The following is a 6168-nucleotide window of genomic DNA, read 5'->3' on the forward strand; positions in this document are numbered from 1 at the left end:
CTATTATGAGGGACCAAGTATTAAAGGCACAACATACCTTCAAGCGAGCTCTCGCTAACAGTCAAAAGCTAAAAAAAGCCAAATGGATTCAGGCTCTACTCGGCTCCCAGGAAGGCAGCTGGATCCCCGTGGAGGTCACTACATGTCTTGTAAGTAACAGGTACTCAACAAATATTTGCAGATGGACGAACGGATGCTTTTTACAAAGCTTGACTGTCTAATGTCCTGGAAGTCCCCTGCTGTCCAGAGCATGGGAGTAGCTCAGGATGCTGGCAGGGGCCACCTGGCCAGGTGGTCCGAATGTGGCTGGAGCCCTGAGTTGGGGCCACAGCCGGGCTTCAGCACACCAACAGGAAGCGTTATTACATCCTTCCTACCACTTCTTCACAAGACAAACCCTCAAAGCTGGCCTCTTGCTCAGCAGGGTCAGGGACTCCAGACCTCTGGAAGGGTGGCTGGTGCAGAGGCTGCCCTGGAGAGACGGGAGCCCAGGCCGGGGCTCACTGTGGGCTTTGATACACACCTGGCTATTTAATCACGAAAACAGGAGGGACTTGGATATAGGAGATCGATGATGCTTGGTCTTGGCATTCCAGGGTATGAACTGAGAGGTCAATTTTTACATGAATACATTGGCAAACCTCCCTGTATCCATACTGGCTACCATTCTGGATACATATTAAGGCTTTGGTTCAAAAAAATGCTTTTGAACAACTTCGTCTGACAAAAATGTAAACCATCTTTTGTTAGATGCCAGGATAAACTTTATTTTCCTACAAACTATAATGAAAATAAGAGAAACATGGCACATGAGTACTGTGTTTCTACTTTATTAAGTCGTCACAGTAAATCAGAATTAAAGACAGGGCAAACTGGAGAGTCAGGTAGTGGCCATCGGTGGGCCGTGTGCTTCTCCGGGCGAGGGTCACCCCTCGCCACGGGGCACCGTGCCTGCCAAGTGGGTTACAGGCGAAGTCTACACCGATGGAGGCATAAGCCCAGGTGTGGAGCATCAGGAAAATTAAATAATAAGAGACAGCAAGATAGAAATCACATGACACCCTATAACTTAATTTACCAGGTTTATCAAATTTCATCCTCATTTACATGTACTAAATATTGTAGACCTGAAAACACAAGAAAACATTCACTTAATGTGTATGTCATACATAGGTACTGAGTGCAACTAAAACACGGTTGTTTCCTGCTGAATTTCCCTTCGGATGTGGACATTCCCCTTCAGTAGCTATGAAGGTAGCACAGTTACATCTACGACATCACAGTAAACATGAAAGTGTCCTTCAAACCTCCAGATGATACAGATATGACAGTGAACGAAGTGGTCACACCTGAGGAAGGTCAGGAAGACGTGATTTGCATTGTCTGCCGAGCCACAGGATCTTGTTGGTAAGGCTAAGGTCCCACAAGCCAGCCTCTCTCATAGAGTCAAGGCTGAAACCCCCTCCTTCCCAGTGGCCGTCGGGAACTGCAGCCTTAACCGCAGGAAGACGCTGTGACAGTCGCTTACCCGAGCTCCAAGTCCCCACTGCTGTCTACTTAAGGTTTTACCACTTCAAATGTCCTCATTTTGTGGAATTACTATTTTTTTAAGGACAAAAACCTACTCAGTGAGACTATAGAACAACATCGTTGCTTCAGATGGAAATCAGCGTGCAGAGAAGTGAGGGGACTGGCCTGGCCCTGCCTGGAAGCCAGCAAGTCTTATCTATTTTGGGCCACTTCGGGCCACTTCTGTTTACAGATGGCTGACCTACTGAAGTGACGAGTCAGCACTGTGACTCAGGTGGGGTCCCCACCGGATGAGTGATCCTCGGCAATTTTGCTGAAAGGCATTTATTACAGAAGCTCGATATTTGCTTTTCTAAGTGAAAAAAAAAAAAACTTCATCATTTCAATTTTCCACCCCAAATAACATGAACGATTCAAGTGCATGTGAGTGCAAGCAAAACTGGTCGCTAGGGTTCCTGTCTCCCGGTTCCAAATCTCCAAACCAAAGCTGTTACTGCTAAGAGCCATAGAACTTCTGGCTGTCCTCTAGGGCCACGGGGCTGCCAAAGATCATTAGGGATTATAGGAAGGTCTACCTATTTGCTACCTACAACCGGATTTCCCACTCCAGGTCAGGACTGGTTCCTGGAGATGAAGTGGAATCACGGTGCAAGAGTCCGGGGGGGGGTTCAATACGATTCTGAATCCTGACACTGACTAAATCCAAGAATTCTGCAACAGGGGTATTCTAGAGCCTGAAGGTGACACATTCTCCCAGAAGCTAGAGCTTCCGTGGCACTCGGGAGCCCAGGAGCATGGGATGCCCTTCCCGCAGGAATGAGGTACCACGGAGCAGCGGCGAGCGTGCTGAGTCCAGAGCCACGTGGGCCAAAGCACACCAAGCAGACAGCCCACATCACTTAAGGTCGGGGAGGGGGTGCCCAGGAAGATAAGAATCGTGACAGCTGCTAACACAGCAGAAAAGGCTGTCACTTCCGGTCACCCTTTATGCTGCCACTAAGTCCCCAATAAAGCAACAAATCGGCCCCGTTTACAGGCCGGCCCAGAGCACGGCCTCTGTTTGGAATGAACCTGGTTCTCTCGGGTCCCAGCGGTGCTCGAGCTCCCCCTTTCTGTGGGCCTGGCCTCAAGTCCTACCTGCAATCCTCTGTAAAACAGAAGAACACGCTCCCTCGAGAATTAGAAGTCCCCTCCTTCCAGGAAAGCCTTTCTCCACTGTCCCCACACCAAGGCTGGCTCCTGGGTCTGCCCACCTCTCCTGCCAACGTCGGGTACCAGCCCAGCCACCTGGACCTGGGTGGTCAGGGGAAATGGCAGCTCTGCGGGAGAGTGGGCTCAGCGGGAAGGTGGCCAAGGTAGGCTGGGGGTGTGCACAGGTGAGGGCAAGAGTGGAGAGGTGGGGAAGCACCTGCACGGAGACCTTTCCAAGCCCTTAGCTGGCGGCTCCCCTGTTGAGCCCTGGGCTTACTCTGCAGATGGCCCGAGGGCCTAGATGACAAGCAGAGGGCCTGCACCCAACACACCGACCCCAGCAAGAGCGCCCGGCAAGCACAGATGGAAGGTGGGGCTTTCTTTCTTTCTTTTTTTTTTTTAAAAAAAGATGCAACAGGCCTTCCTTGGGGAGGCAAATGGGTACAAAGTAGGGATCACACACCCTCTGCTCGGGATCTGTCACCCTAAAGCTCTGTGTGTCAGGAAACGTGTGTGAGGCCCCTGCCGGCAGGGCACCACAGGGCAAAGCCTTCGGAGGTGCCTGGAAGGGAGCTTTGCGGGGACAGGACCCTGTGTTTCTAGAATCACCTGAGCGCTCTGTGATAGAAGCTTCACCATCATCACCTGGAGGGCCTCCAGCAGGGCCAGGGGCAGGAAACCTCTCCCCAGTTAGCGGGCATCAGGAACCAGGTGGAATACACACAGCAACGAAGGTAAAACTTCTCCCGGGCTCGAGACTCTAGGGAAAGCCAATTTCCATGATGATGAAATTCTGGACTAACCATAAATCCTAACAGAAGAAGAATGAGCAAAATCAAGGCAGGGAACATACCTCCAACAACCGGCCCCTCGGTGAGACATGATGGGTTTATAAACGACCGGCGGACAGAGTCAGCTGCCCCCCGCCCTCCCGGAAAGCCCGGAACCTTCTCCGTTTTCCTCTGCTAGGGCAGCCCCACCGGCGCCGCGTGACAGTGGGCGAGTCTCCGGTTGTTGGCGACTTTTTCTTTTCTTCTTTCGAAGCCCAGGGTTCCTGAGATGCCACCGCCTAGTTTGAAAGTCCGATCCACAGCATTTCGGTGGGATTCCTCTTCAACTTCAGAAGACGGTGAACGGGGAGACCGGCTGAGGGCACCAGCAGGGCAGCGATGTTCCCGGAGTCTGGGTTTGGGGATTCGGGTGGGAAGTGGGGGACTCTCAGCCGTCTCACACTCCCCGAGAGGCGCCGTGTAGGAGGCTCAGCCTGGCGGCCAGGGCCCTGGAAGGAAGCAGAGGGAGGCCCACGTGGGCACAGGTTGGAGGGAGGACGTGCCACGGCCCCTGGAAGAGGGCTGGACCCCCGCCCGGAGCTGTGCGTGCAGGAGTGTTTGCTGAATGAACCCACAGACCAAGGTCTTTCTTCCCAGCCTTTGCTCTGGACTTTCCTGCAGCATAAAGGGAGCTATGAATCTTTTTGAAATTCACTGGGCCTTACCGTCCAATCTGCGATAAAGAATGAAGAGAAAAGGCACTGATGACAGTGCGGGGAACGGGGGAAGCCAAAGGAGCAGCACGGCCCAGAGTCAATGAAAGAGAAAGAAAAACTTCAGGGGTAGCTTGTGGACCGGTCGGTGTTATTATTTACACGGATCTACATGCTGGTACTTTACACCAGGAGTTACAACTCGATTATTCCCCAAGGGGTCTGAGACAGGAGGTCAGGACTAATTGAATGCATCCAGAAGTGCCTACAGCTGTTTAGCTCCAGAGGGAAAAAGGAATGAAGCTGAAGGCTGCGTGCCCGCCGCGCCCCCAGTCCCCAGGGCTGCTCGGAGGAACCCAGGCGCCCGCTGCTGCAACACCGGGCCGCGGTTGCTGAGGCAGGTCCCCTGGGCAGTGCTTCGAGGGAGGACCGTTTCGTCATCCTCCTAATAACCTATTTTTAAACCCTGCTGGGCTGCGCCCCAGCTTCCTCAAAAGCAGGCTTTCTAACCTTCCCCCGACATCCTTCACTTCTGGGGCTTTGGCTACTGCCATTTCCATCATCACTGGCCTTTGAAATTAATGTACGCAGTGACCTTATTCACAGCATCTTCTGTCATTTTCGGATCTGACCTCATTGTTTCCAGGGAGTGCCTCTGGAATCAATACCTGCAAACACGCCTGGAGCCAAGGAGACCACCTTCCCTGGTGCTGTTCCGAAATTCAGCTTTAAGATCCCCCAGCCCGGGCTTCTGTCTCCTCCCTCTGGTCCCAGGAAGGTCGCGGCAGAGAGAAGAGTTGTGGGTCTCTCTCCTGCTGTTTTTGTCTTTGAAAACAGGCTGCTTTCGCTAAAAGCAGCAGAGCTGTACTGCCATCAGAGGTGGAGGCAGTGTTGGTTACATCGGCCCATCACCCTGGAGCCAGAGGTGGGCATCACATCAGCATGTAGTCCAGGGGAGCGGGCCGCAGGGCGAACAGCCCTGACTGAATCCCAGGTACGATTCTAGTTTGAATACCTTCACTTCGAATTGTGTAAGACTTCACACGTTATTAACTAGGCACCACCCCACCCACTCTGGAATCAGATCGATTGGGAGAGGGACCCCCCCTTCCCAAAAAAAAGCAAGTAAATGAAAGAGATAAAGTGATGTTCAAAGACCTGATATTAAGTGAGAGTACTTCTGGGCCAGAAGGGAAACATTTAACCCTCCACCCCTACCAGGGAGGCAGGAGGGGGCCCCTCTCGGTCCTGCACTGCAGCGTGGCGGGTGGGCACGGTGATGCCAACTTTGACGAGCTGCGAAGCTCTTGCAGCAAAGCGGCTTTCGTGCATCTGAGGGCAGTGGACCCACCACCGGGTGCCCCGGGAAGGTCACGCCCGGGCAGGAGCCTGCCCTGCACGCCCCCGGCATTCCTCCAGTCCCCACCTTTCTGTTGGCCCGTCCCCTGGCTCCCGTTGTGCCCACTGTACCCCGTGATTGATGGGGAGGCGGCAGCTGCAGACCGAGCAGGCCGGCCGCAAAGGGGGCGATTCCACTCCTGGCTGCTGACAGCCGCTGCCCCGCCCAGCCTTTCCTTGAGCTGGAAGCCGGGGGTCTGTTCAAAGGACACTGGAGCCCCACTTGGCCACCTTTGTGGAGGGGCAGGAGGACACGTGTGGATGCGGGGTCCCAGCAAATAAAGGCTTTTGCACGCATCCCCACTGCTGGAGGGGACTGTACAGCTGCTCTGCCCGGCCGACATGGGTACCTGGGCTTTGCGGCTTGTGCCGCCCTGGGGGCTGGCCCCAGTGAGCCCGGGGTTGGGGCAATTCCGTGGCTGAGGGGCTAAGAAAGGGCAGCTGGGTTGGAGGGTCAGCTCTCTGTGGCAGTGGCCCTGCCTGCGGGAGGTGGGCAGTGCTTCGGCTAAACCGAGAACCCTAGCCCCTAACGTCCCCTCCACATCCACTCGGGCGGCGACGGCGTC

General features: G+C 54.1%; 1 protein-coding gene across 4 annotated transcripts in view; it reads right to left on the minus strand.

Annotated features, from left to right (window-relative positions):
- Nucleotides 1–814: 814 nt before the first annotated feature.
- The window catches only part of RALGAPA2 (Ral GTPase activating protein catalytic subunit alpha 2), a 282446-nt gene continuing 277092 nt past the window's right edge, over nucleotides 815–6168 (minus strand). For 3 of the 4 annotated variants that reach the window (XM_027118095.1, XM_027118094.1, XM_027118096.1), the window contains one exon: nucleotides 815–4000. The gene's annotated coding sequence lies outside the window, so the exon portion shown is untranslated. The remainder of the gene's footprint in view (nucleotides 4001–6168) is intronic. The other variant, XR_003435157.1, reaches the window with a different exon arrangement.

This window comes from Aethalodelphis obliquidens, unplaced genomic scaffold, assembly GCF_003676395.1.
Source record: "Aethalodelphis obliquidens isolate GAN/ISIS:26980383/991018 unplaced genomic scaffold, ASM367639v1 scaffold18, whole genome shotgun sequence".
NCBI classification, from domain to species: domain Eukaryota; kingdom Metazoa; phylum Chordata; class Mammalia; order Artiodactyla; family Delphinidae; genus Aethalodelphis; species Aethalodelphis obliquidens.